This window comes from Callithrix jacchus, chromosome 6 (genome assembly GCF_049354715.1).
Source record: "Callithrix jacchus isolate 240 chromosome 6, calJac240_pri, whole genome shotgun sequence".
NCBI classification, from domain to species: Eukaryota; Metazoa; Chordata; class Mammalia; order Primates; family Cebidae; genus Callithrix; species Callithrix jacchus.
This window is the reverse complement of record NC_133507.1, coordinates 114,896,659-114,907,868: the sequence shown is the minus strand read 5'-3', so window position 1 is coordinate 114,907,868 and position 11,210 is coordinate 114,896,659. Positions and strand designations below refer to the sequence as shown.

Genomic DNA, 11,210 nt, shown 5'->3' with positions numbered 1-11,210 from the left:
CCTTGACAGGTAATTTTTTTTAAATAAAAAAAATTGTATTTACTTAGAAGCATTCAGAATGTCAAGAAAACAGCTGCAACTTTTTTTTTTTTTTTTTTTTTTTTTGCAATTACAGAGTGGTATTTAGTTAACAGAACAACAATTATTTCGTATAAGCTGCATCAGAGACAACTGAAGATGAAAAAACTACCAATCCCATATATAACTAATTTGTGCTTTGCACAAACAAGAACTTGCTTTAAATTTCCATGCCAATTTACAACCCCCATACTGTACCAGGCAAGGTTAGTGGCTACTGAAAATACCACCAGGACAGGGCTCTCTAGAGACACATTCAGTAGTGTGTTAACTATACAAAAAAAGACACTTAACAGTTTAAAAACAAATCTTACACAGACTTACATTTCAGTTTTTTTCTTTAAAAGGAGTGAGTTGTGTACAAGGGGGTTCAATGCTTTATACACAAGAAAACAAAACTGGGCTAGAACCAACTTATTCATCATCATCATCATCTTCTTCATCTTCCTCTTCCTCCTCATCCTCTTCATCTTCCTCATCTTCCTCCTCTTTCTTCTTTTTCTTGCTTTTTTCAACCTTGACAACTCCCTTTTTGGCTGCATCAGGCTTTCCTTTAGCTTGATATGCAGCAATATCCTTTTCATATTTTTCCTTCAGCTTCGCAGCCTTCTTTTCATAAGGCTGCTTGTCATCTGCAGCAGTGTTATTCCAAATCTCTCCCAGTTTCTTCACAACATCACCAATGGAGAGGCCAGGATGTTCTTCTTTGATTTTTGGGTGATACTCAGAGCAGAACAGGAAAAAGGTCGAAGGAGGCCTCTTGGATGCATTGGGATCCTTGAACTTCTTTTTTGTCTCCCCTTTAGGAGGAATATACGTTTTCATTTCCCTCTCATAACGGGCCTTATCCGTCTTTGCCATATCTTCAAATTCTCCTTTCTCTTTAGCAGACATGGTCTTTCACCTCTCTGAGCACTTCTTAGAAAACTCTGTGAAGTTGACTGAAGCATCTGGGTGCTTCTTCTTATGCTCCTCCCAACAAGTTTGCACAAAACATGCATATGATGACATTTTGCCTCTCGGCTTCTTAGGATCTCCTTTGCCCATGTTTAGTTATTTTTCCTCAGCGAGGCACAGAGTCGCCCAGTGCCCGTCCAGCTCTCACTTGCCCTGGCGCTGTCTCTATGGAACTCAATGTACTGCCAGGTAATTTTTTTTTAATAGGACTTCCAGTTTTCCATTGAAAAATAGTATCTTACATGAAGTGCATAATTAAAGGAACTATATTAGCTTAATATATTTTTAATTAACTTTTTCAGAGACAGGTTCTCACTCTTTCACCCAGGCTGGAAGTGGTATGGTCATAGCTCCCTGTAGCCTCAAATTCCTGGGCTCAGGCACTCCTCCTGCCTTGCTCCCTGCAAAGCATTGGGATTACAGGCAAGAGTCACTGTTTCCAGCTTTAGTTTGATATTATTGGTACCAGCAGCTAGATTATTCTAAAAGTGAATACTTTCACCTTTATTTTTAATGTCTTTAAATATGGATAGAAACAAAAAGTAGGAGGAAATAAAAGAGAAGTAGATAAGCCTTTTTCTTTCTCCTAGAATGTAGACTCCTTTGCATTTCTTATTTTTCAATGAGGAAATAATAATTTTTACCCCCTAATCTTAGCTTTGCACTTTTATATTTATATTTTATTTGTCTATTATCTCATAATTTATCTTTTACTATTAATATTTACAATGAATGTACCCCAAATAGTTGTACCACTCATGGTCTTAAAACAAAACAAGTTTGCTTCTAACTAAGATGGTAGTTTTGTAAATCTTAGCCCTAGGAATAAAACATTTAAAGAGCATATGCCAATTACGTATATTGTGCAGAGTAATGGTTTAACAGGCTATAAAGTTGTTTTGTCCTAAAATAGATGACATTAATAAGAAATAATTTATTCAGATAACTGCATGAGAAAATCTCAAAATATTTCCAAGCAAGTCTGTTTTGACAAATCAAAGGTGAGCTGAAAACCCTACCAAATACAACCTATACTTTCAAAAAGAAGACTGTTATTTTGCTTCTTTTTGCTGAACTACAGGGAGCTACATAGGTTTGTTGTTACATGATGAGAAAGGATTTACTGTGAAACACTTTCAGTGCTGTAAGATAAAATGCTCTATTAGGCTACATGTACACAATCCTGCCACTTCCCTTTTTATTAAAGACCATTTCGACAGCCCAGTCAGAGCTTTCTGAGGTTTGCAGAAGTGAAAAATTCTCTTCAGTGTGCCTTGACTCACAGAGGGCACAGACAATCAGACACCACATTTGACCAAATACACTCTCAGGATTGCCAGCTTTCCATAGCAAAAACTGGTAACTACTTTCTTCAGCTGGCAGAGAGAACGTCTTAGAGTGAAAGTACCAGGTGTAGACTTTTTCTGCACACACATATTAAAATTTATATCACTTATTCTAAAAGTGAATATGTCCAGAGATATTTCCTAAATACTCTCTTTCAGTTATTTATGATCAAACAAAACATAATGACCACTTACTATATGCAGGTCATTGTGCTAAGCACTTTATATACATTATCTCATTTAATTCTTACATCATCCATATAAAAAATTAACTCCAAATAAGGATGAAAATTTGCCAGATTAAGCAATCTGTCTTGTGGAGTCATTACTTAGAATTCAGGTCAGGCATACGTCAAAACAACAAAGATGTACCAGCCTCAATCAAGTGCAATTGTGAGAAATTTAGAAATATTTAGTTTTTAACATATTGAATTAAGAAACTTGATTTAAAAATGCTCGTTATCAGTCTTCAGCCTTTTGTTTGGTGTTAACAAAGCAAGAAAAAGCAATAGTTGATCCAAAACATTTCCCCACTTAAAGTGGGTTAGGCCTAAATGTAAAAACATTAGTCAAATGTGAGTCCCTGGTTCTGATGTAGCAAACCTGCCCTGCCCTTAGTGGCAAGTGGAATGAAGGCCATTTCTGAGGCAGGGAGAGTGGAAAGGCTATAAATACATGGTGCCACAATCACATCTTTCTTATTCAAATAATGCCATGAGACAGCATTCAAATCTTTGTATTCTTCTTCAAACATGCTACTGGATTTAAAGGCCCAAGAAAAGCCTGAACATAAATTCTGAACTGTCATTCCCATCACAACTTCAGCCAGCCATCTACACCATCAGAGAAGATGCCAAAAATGTCAGTGCCATGTTGAGATCAACACGGTCCTTGTTCCTGGGATGCTACAGGTGGTTAGGGCTGCTACCTTCTACTTGATCGGCTGCATCCCTGGTAATAGGTCATTGCTTTGCAGCTTGAATATTTGGGTAGTTTAATTCCTGTTTTCTTAGCTGAGTGGTTAGTGGGCACATAAGAGTTGGGCAAGAACATGCTGCAATGATCAGGCATGATCCTTTCCATGATCCCATTGGTTCCAACAGGGAAACTACGGGCCAGTAGCCTATCTCAAAGAAACTAATGCCAGAACCTTTAAACCACTGTGAAATTTTTTACTATCCCAGGTTCCATTTCTCTGCTTCAGACCAAGCCCCAGCTGGGGTGAATTCTTAGAAAAGACAACCTCTAGTTGATAAAAGTCCCAGGTTACTTGTCTATAAAGTTGGGAATTGTTTTAAGAGAAAAACAATATTGATTGGCTCTTTATCTCTAAAGCTTAAGAACACTTTCTTTTTTCTCGAGCCAGCTTAGCATAACCCAGCAAAATAGGAAGCACTGGATAAATCCTTTTGAATAATTGCAAATTTCTGAGCAAATGAGTCAATAACAGTTTGTATCATGCCTCTTCAGGTTCATTTTTTAATTTTTCAAAATCCAAATTGATTGTTCACAGAAAACATGTACTCATGAAACCTTTCAAGCATGGAATATTTTACAAATTCTGCTCTATAACTTTACTGCTATTATTTTCACCTCCAATTGCCATTTGTTCACTTTATAAATGATTCTATTATCCAGTACAGTTTCAGAGAGATAAAATAATTATTCGCATGGATATAATTTATATACAAAGTTGACTTAAAATCGCATCAGCTTTGTTATTCGTTTTAATATTTTAGTAATTAAATTACTCAATATAACCCTCAGACTAGAAAAGAAAAGACTAATTTAAGGGCAAATACTTTGTCAAAAAACATATAAAGAACACATTCCCAAGAAGTAAGAAACAATGCTAATAATTTTCAGATGCACGGGTAATTCGCACAGTGCTGAGATCTGAGCAAAATTTGCTGAACAAGGGTCCTATTCCTGAATATACTGTCAGTCTGTGTAATACATAAGATATGAGAGACTTACATGATGGCTACTTCATGAGACACCCATTTGAAAGCTTTACCAAAAGGAGAAATGATTTTGTTATGTAAGTGCATGACCCTGGTAGAAGGAACATGATTTTTAAGCCAGCCACATAGAAACCACAGAGTAATTAATAAATTCTTTCTAGTCTCATTCTTACACTCTCTTTGTTCCAAGTTTTGCGTCTTAATTTTTATATTTATTCAGTTCTGTCATGGCTATCATATGTAGGCATATTTTTGTCATATTATATTATATCAGGCTACAGCTATTAGAATTCTCTATGCAGTTAGAATTCTCTTTCAGAACCAAGAATGTATGCAAACTTTTAAAACATCAAAGCCTTGATTGGGATTTGTTCCCCTGTGGCTTTTCAGAACATGTTAATATTACCCTTACACTGTGAGGTAATTAGATAGAAAATAAAGAAAGATAAGAACAAGTTGTGAAATAGCCTCCATGAGAAATGACCAAATATTTGGATATTTTGTTTTGTGGGAAGAACTATGTATTTATTAACATTTTGGGATTTCTGTATAAAATATTTTCATGTAAATAAAAGTATTTCGTATAAAATTATTATTTAAAATAAAAGTACCAGAAATCAGTTTTCTTTTCAAAAGAAGTTGTAATAGATATAGTTTTTCATAAAGTAGTATGTAGATAATAATTAAACCCTTAAAAGTGAATGAAAACAGACATTCAGGGGTTTCAGTAAAAGAACTCTAAGTGATGGAAAAATTTAGCCAGAAGGTGAGATGAAATTACCTTCCAATTTCTCTCAGAAATATATTTAGATGCATAAGAGAGGGCATTTAAAAATACATGTTAGAATTAATTACCATTTGAAGGAATATTTTTGTGTAAAACACTAAGATGAGAGGGAGTACATGCCACAAATAACATTTTTGAATACTGCTCTCAAGAACTTCACACTCTTGTTGATTTAGGGATAAAAATAAATAAAACTAAGCATAGCAGTTTCAATAATTATTATTATTTTTTTAATTTTTTATTGCATTTTAGGTTTTGGGGTACATGTGCAGAACATGCAAGACAGTTACATAGGTACACACATGGCAGTGTCTTTTGCTTCCTTTCTCCCCTTCACCCACATTTGGCATTTCTCCCCAGGCTATCCCTCCCCAGCTCCACCTCCCACTGGCCCTCCCCTTTTCCCCCCAATAGACCCCAGTGTTTAGTACTCCCCTCCCTGTGTCCATGTGTTCTCATTTTTCATCACCCGCCTAAGAGTGAGAATATGCAGTATTTCATTTTCTGTTCTTGTATCAGTTTGCTGAGAATGATGTTCTCCAGATTCATCCATGTCCCTACAAATGACACGAACTCATCATTTTTTATTGCTGCATAATATTCCATGGTGTATATGTGCCACATTTTCCCAATCCAGTCTATTATCATTGGACATTTGGGTTGATTCCAGGTCTTTGCTATTGTAAACAGTGCTGCAATGAACATTCGTGTGCATGTGTCCTTATAGTAGAATGATTTATAGTCCTTTGGATATACACCCAGTAATGAGATTGCTGGGTCAAATGGAATTTCTATTTCTAAGGCCTCGAGGAATTGCCACACTGTCTTCCACAATGGTTGAACTAATTTACACTCCCACCAACAGTGTAAAAGTGTTCATTTTTCTCCACATCCTGTCCAGCATCTGTTGTCTCCAGATTTTTTAATGATCACCATTCTAACTGGCGTGAGATGGTATCTCAATGTGGTTTTGATTTGCATCTCTGTGATGACCAGTGATGATGAGCATTTTTTCATATGACTGTTGGCCTCATATATGTCTTCTTTCGTAAAGTGTCTGTTCATATCCTTTGCCCAATTTTGAATGGGCTTGCTTGTTTTTTTCCTGTAAATCTCTTTGAGTTCTTTGGAAATTCTGGATATCAGCCCTTTGTCAGATGGGTAAACTGCAAAAATTTTTTCCCATTCTGTTGGTTGCTGATTCACTCTAGAGACTGTTCTTTTTTCCATGCAGAAGCTGTGAAGTTTGATTAGGTCCCATTTGTCTATTTTGGATTTTGTTGCCAATGCTTTTGGTGTTTTGTTCATGAAGCCCTTGCCTACTCCTATGTCCCGGATGGTTTTGCCTAGATTTCCTTCTAGGGTTTTTATGGTGCCAACTCTTATGTTTAAGTCTTTAATCCATCTGGAGTTAATTTTAGTGTAAGGTGTCAGGAAGGGGTCCAGTTTCTGCTTTCTGCACATGGCTAGCCAGTTTTCCCAACACCATTTGTTAAACAGGGAATCCTTTTCCCATTGCTTGTTGTTGTCAGGTTTATCAAAGATTGTACGGTTGTAGATATGTTGTGTTGCCTCGGATGCCTCTGTTTTGTTCCATTGGTCTATATCTCTGTTTTGGTACCAGTACCATGCTGTTTTGATTACTGTAGCTTTGTAGTATACTTTGAATTCCAGTAGTGTGATGCCCCCCGCTGTGTTCTTTTTGCTTAGAATTGGCTTGGCTATGTGGGCTCTCTTTTGGTTCCATATGAAGTTCATGGTGGTTTTTTCCAGTTCTGTGAAGAAAGTCAATGGTAGCTTGATGGGGATAGCGTTGATTCTGTAAATTACTTTGGTCAGTATAGCCATTTTCAAGATATTAATTCTTCCTAACCATGAACATGGAATGTTTCTCCATCTGATTGTGTCTTCTCTTATCTCGTTGAGCAGTGGTTTGTAGATTTCCTTGAAGAGGTCCCTTACGTTCCTTATGAGTTGTATTTTTAGGTATTTTATTGTTTTTGTAGCAATTGTTAATGGCAGTTTGTTCTTGATTTGGCTTTCTTTAAGTCTATTATTGGTATATAGAAATGCTTGTGATTTTTGCACATTGTTTTTATACCCTGAGACTTTGCTGAAGTTGCTTATCAGTTTCAGGGGTTTTTGGGCTGAGGCGATGGGGTCTTCTAGGTATACTATCATGTCGTCTGCAAATAGAGACAATTTGGCTTCCACCTTTCCTATTTGAATACCCTTTATTTCTTTTTCTTGCCTGATTGCTAGGGCTAGAACTTCCAGTACTACATTGAATAGGAGTGGTGAAAAAGGGCATCCTTGTGTAGTGCCAGATTTCAAAGGGAATGCTTCCAGTTTTTGCCCATTCAGTATGATATTGGCTGTTGGTTTGTCATAAATAGCTTTTATTACTTTGAGATACGTTCCATCGATACCGAGTTTATTGAGGGTTTATAGCATAAAGGGCTGTTGAATTCTGTCAAATGCCTTCTCTGCGTCAATTGAGATAATCATGTGGTTTTTGTTTTTGGTTCCGTTTATGTGGTGGATTACGTTTATAGACTTGCATATGTTGAACCAGCCTTGCATCCCTGGGATGAATCCTACTTGATCATGATGAATAAGTTTTTGATTTGCTGTTGCAATCAGCTTGCCAATATTTTATTGAAGATTTTTGCATCTATGTTCATCATGGATATTGGCCTGAAGTTTTGTTTTCTTGTTGGGTCTCTGCTGGGTTTTGGTAACAGGATGATATTGGTCTCATAAAATGAATTGGGAAGGATTCCCTCTTTTTGGATTATTTGGAATAGGTTCAGAAGAATGGTACCAGCTCCTCTTGCTGTGTCTGGTAGAATTCGGCTGTGAACCCATCTGGACCTGGGCTTTTTTTGTGTTGTAGTTTGTTAATTGTTGCCTTGACTTCTGACGTTGTTATTGGTCTATTCATAGTTTCAGCTTCCTCCTGGTTTAGGCTGGGAGGACACAGGAGTCCAGGAATTTATCCATTTTTTCCAGGTTTACTAGTTGATGTGCATAGAGTTGTTTGTAATATTCTCTGATGATGGTTTGAATTTCTGTGGAATCTGTGTTGATTTCCCCTTTATCATTTTTTATTGCATCTAATTGGTTGTTCTCTCTTTTCTTCTTAATCAATCTGGCTAGCAGTCTGTCTATTTTTTTGAACTTTTCAAAAAAACAGCTCTTGGATTTATTGATTTTTTGAAAGGTTTTTGATGTCTCAATCTCCTTCAGTTCAGCTCTGATCTTAGTTATTTCTTGTCTTCTGCTGGGTTTTGAGTTTTTTTGATCTTGCTCCTCTAGCTCTTTCCATTTCGATGAGAGGGTGTCTATTTTGGATCTCTCAATTCTCCTCATATGGGCACTTATTGCTATATACTTTCCTCTAGAGACTGCTTTAAATGTGTCCCAGAGATTCTGGCATGTTGTGTCTTTGTTCTCATTGGTTTCAAAGAACTTCTTAATTTCGGCCTTCATTTTATTGTTTATCCAGTCAACATTCAAGGGCCAGTTGTTCAGTTTCCATGAAGCTGTGCGGTTCTGGGTTGGTTTCTGAATTCTGAGTTCTAACTTGATTGCACTATGGTCTGAGAGGCTGTTTGTTATGATTTCAGTTGTTTTGCATTTGCTGAGCAGTGCTTTACTTCCAATTATGTGGTCAATTTTAGAGTAGGTGTGATGTGGTGCTGAGAGGAATGTATATTCTGTGGGTTTGGGGTGGAGAGTTCTGTAAATGTCTATCAGGTTTGCTTGCTCCAGGCGTTAGTTCAAGCCCTGGATATCCTTGTTGATTTTCTGTCTGGTTGATCTGTCTAATATTGACAGTGGAGTGTTAAAGTCTCCCACTGTTATTGTATGGGAATCTAAGTCTCTTTGTAGGTCATTAAGAACTTGCCTTATGTATCTGGGAGCTCCTGTATTGGGTCCATATATGTTTAGGATCTTTAGCTCTTCTTGTTGTATCGATCCTTTTGCCATTATGTAATGGCCTTCTTTGTCTCTTTTGATCTTTGTTGCTTTAAAGTCTATTTTATCAGAGATGAGAATTGCAACTCCTGCTTTTTTTTGCTCTTCGTTTGCTTGGTAAATCTTCCTCCATCCCTTTATTTTGAGCCTTTGTGTATCCTTGCATGTGAGATGGGTTTCCTGGATACAGCACACTGATGGGTTTTGAATTTTTATCCTATCTGCCAGTCTGTGTCTTTTGACTGGTGCATTTAGTCCATTTACATTTAGGGTTAATATTGTTATGTGTGAATTTGATACTGCCATTTTAATGCTAGCTGGCTGTTTTGCCCGTTAGTTTTTGTAGGTTTTTCACTGTGTTGATGCTCTTTAGCATTTAGTGTGATTTTGGAATGGCTGGTACTGGTTGTTCCTTTCTATGTGTAGTGCCTCTTTCAGGAGCTCTTGTAAATCAGGCCTGGTGGTGACAAAATCTCTGAGTACCTGCTTGTTTGTAAAGAATTTTATTTTTCCTTCATTTCTGAAGCTCAGTTTGGCTGGATATGAAATTCTGGGTTGAAAGTTCTTTTCTTTAAGGATGTTGAATATTGGCCCCCACTCTCTTCTGGCTTGTAGTGTTTCTGCCGAGAGACCTGCTGTGAGTCTGATGGGCTTCCCCTTGTGGGTGACCCAACCTTTCTCTCTGGCTGCCCTTAATATTTTCTCCTTTATTTCAACCTTGTTGAATCTGACAATTATGTGCCTTGGTGTTGCTCTTCTTGTGGAATATCTTTGTGGTGTTCTCTGTATTTCCTGCATTTGAGTGTTGGCCTGTCTTGCTAGGTGGGGGAAATTTTCCTGGATAATGTCCTGAAAAGTATTTCCAGCTTGGATTCATTCTCTTCGTCACATTCTGGTATACCTATCAAACGTAGGTTAGGTCTTTTCACATAGTCCCACATTTCTTGGAGGCTTTGTTCATTCCTTTTTGTGCTTTTTTCTCTGATCTTGTTTTCTTGTTTTATTTCATTGAGTTGATCTTCGACTTCAGATATTCTTCCTTCTGCTTGGTCAATTCGGCTATTGAAACGTGCATCCTTCATGAAATTCTCGTATTGTGTTTTTCAGCTCCTTTAATTCATTCATATTTCTTTCTAAGTTATCCATTCTTGTTATCATTTCCTCGAATCTTTTTTCAAGGTTCTTAGTTTCTTTGCATTGATTTAAAACATGTTCTTTTAGCTCACAAAAGTTTCTCATTATCCACCTTCTGAAGTCTAATTCTGTCATTTCGTCACAGTCATTCTCCATCCAGCTTTGTTCTCTTGCTAGTGAGGAGTTTTGGTTCTTTCTAGGAGGCGTGGTGTTCTGGTTTTGGGTGTTTTCCTCCTTTTTGTGCGGGTTTCTTCCCATCTTTGTGGATTTATCCACCTTTCATCTGTGTAGTTGCTGACTTTTCGATTGGGTCTCTGAAAGGACACCCAGATTGTTGATGATGAAGTATTTCTTACTTGGTTTTTCTTCTACCAGTCTAGCCCCTTTGCTGTACACCTGCTGAGTTGTACTCCAGGCCCTGCTTGTCTGGGGTGCACCTATAGCAGCTGCAGAGCAGTGAGGGATGCTACCAGTTTTTTTTCTGCTATCTTTGTCCCAGAATGATGCCTGCCAAATGTCAGTCTTTTGGATATAGAGGGGTCAGGGATCTGCTTGAGGAGACAGTCTGTACTTTATAGGTGCTCAATTGCTGAGCTGTGAGCTCTGTTGTTCATTCAGGGCTTTTAGGCTGCTATGTTTAATTCTGCTGCAACAGAACTCATAAGAAAACCCTTTTTTTTTCTCAGATGCTCTGTCTGCAGGGGTTGGGGCTTTATTTTTGAGTGTCTGATGTGCTATCCTGCCCAGCTAGGAGACAGTCTAGTCACTATTTGCCTGCTGAGGCTTGGCCCTGCTGGTGTGAGGTTTGCCCTGTTGCTGCAGGCTCTGCCCTTCTGCTGCGGTCTCCGCCCTGCTGCCATGGGCTACACGCTGCAGCAGAGTCTCTCTATTTTAGCAGGTTGCCTCTGCAATGGCAGGCTGCATCAGCAATGGGCGTGTACCTCAGTAGGGGCGGGTTGCCTC

General features: G+C 37.8%; 1 pseudogene; it reads right to left on the bottom strand.

The window, feature by feature from the left end:
• Positions 1-449: 449 nt before the first annotated feature.
• On the bottom strand, positions 450-1,161 carry LOC100409855 (high mobility group protein B1 pseudogene; annotated as a pseudogene).
• Positions 1,162-11,210: the final 10,049 nt, after the last annotated feature.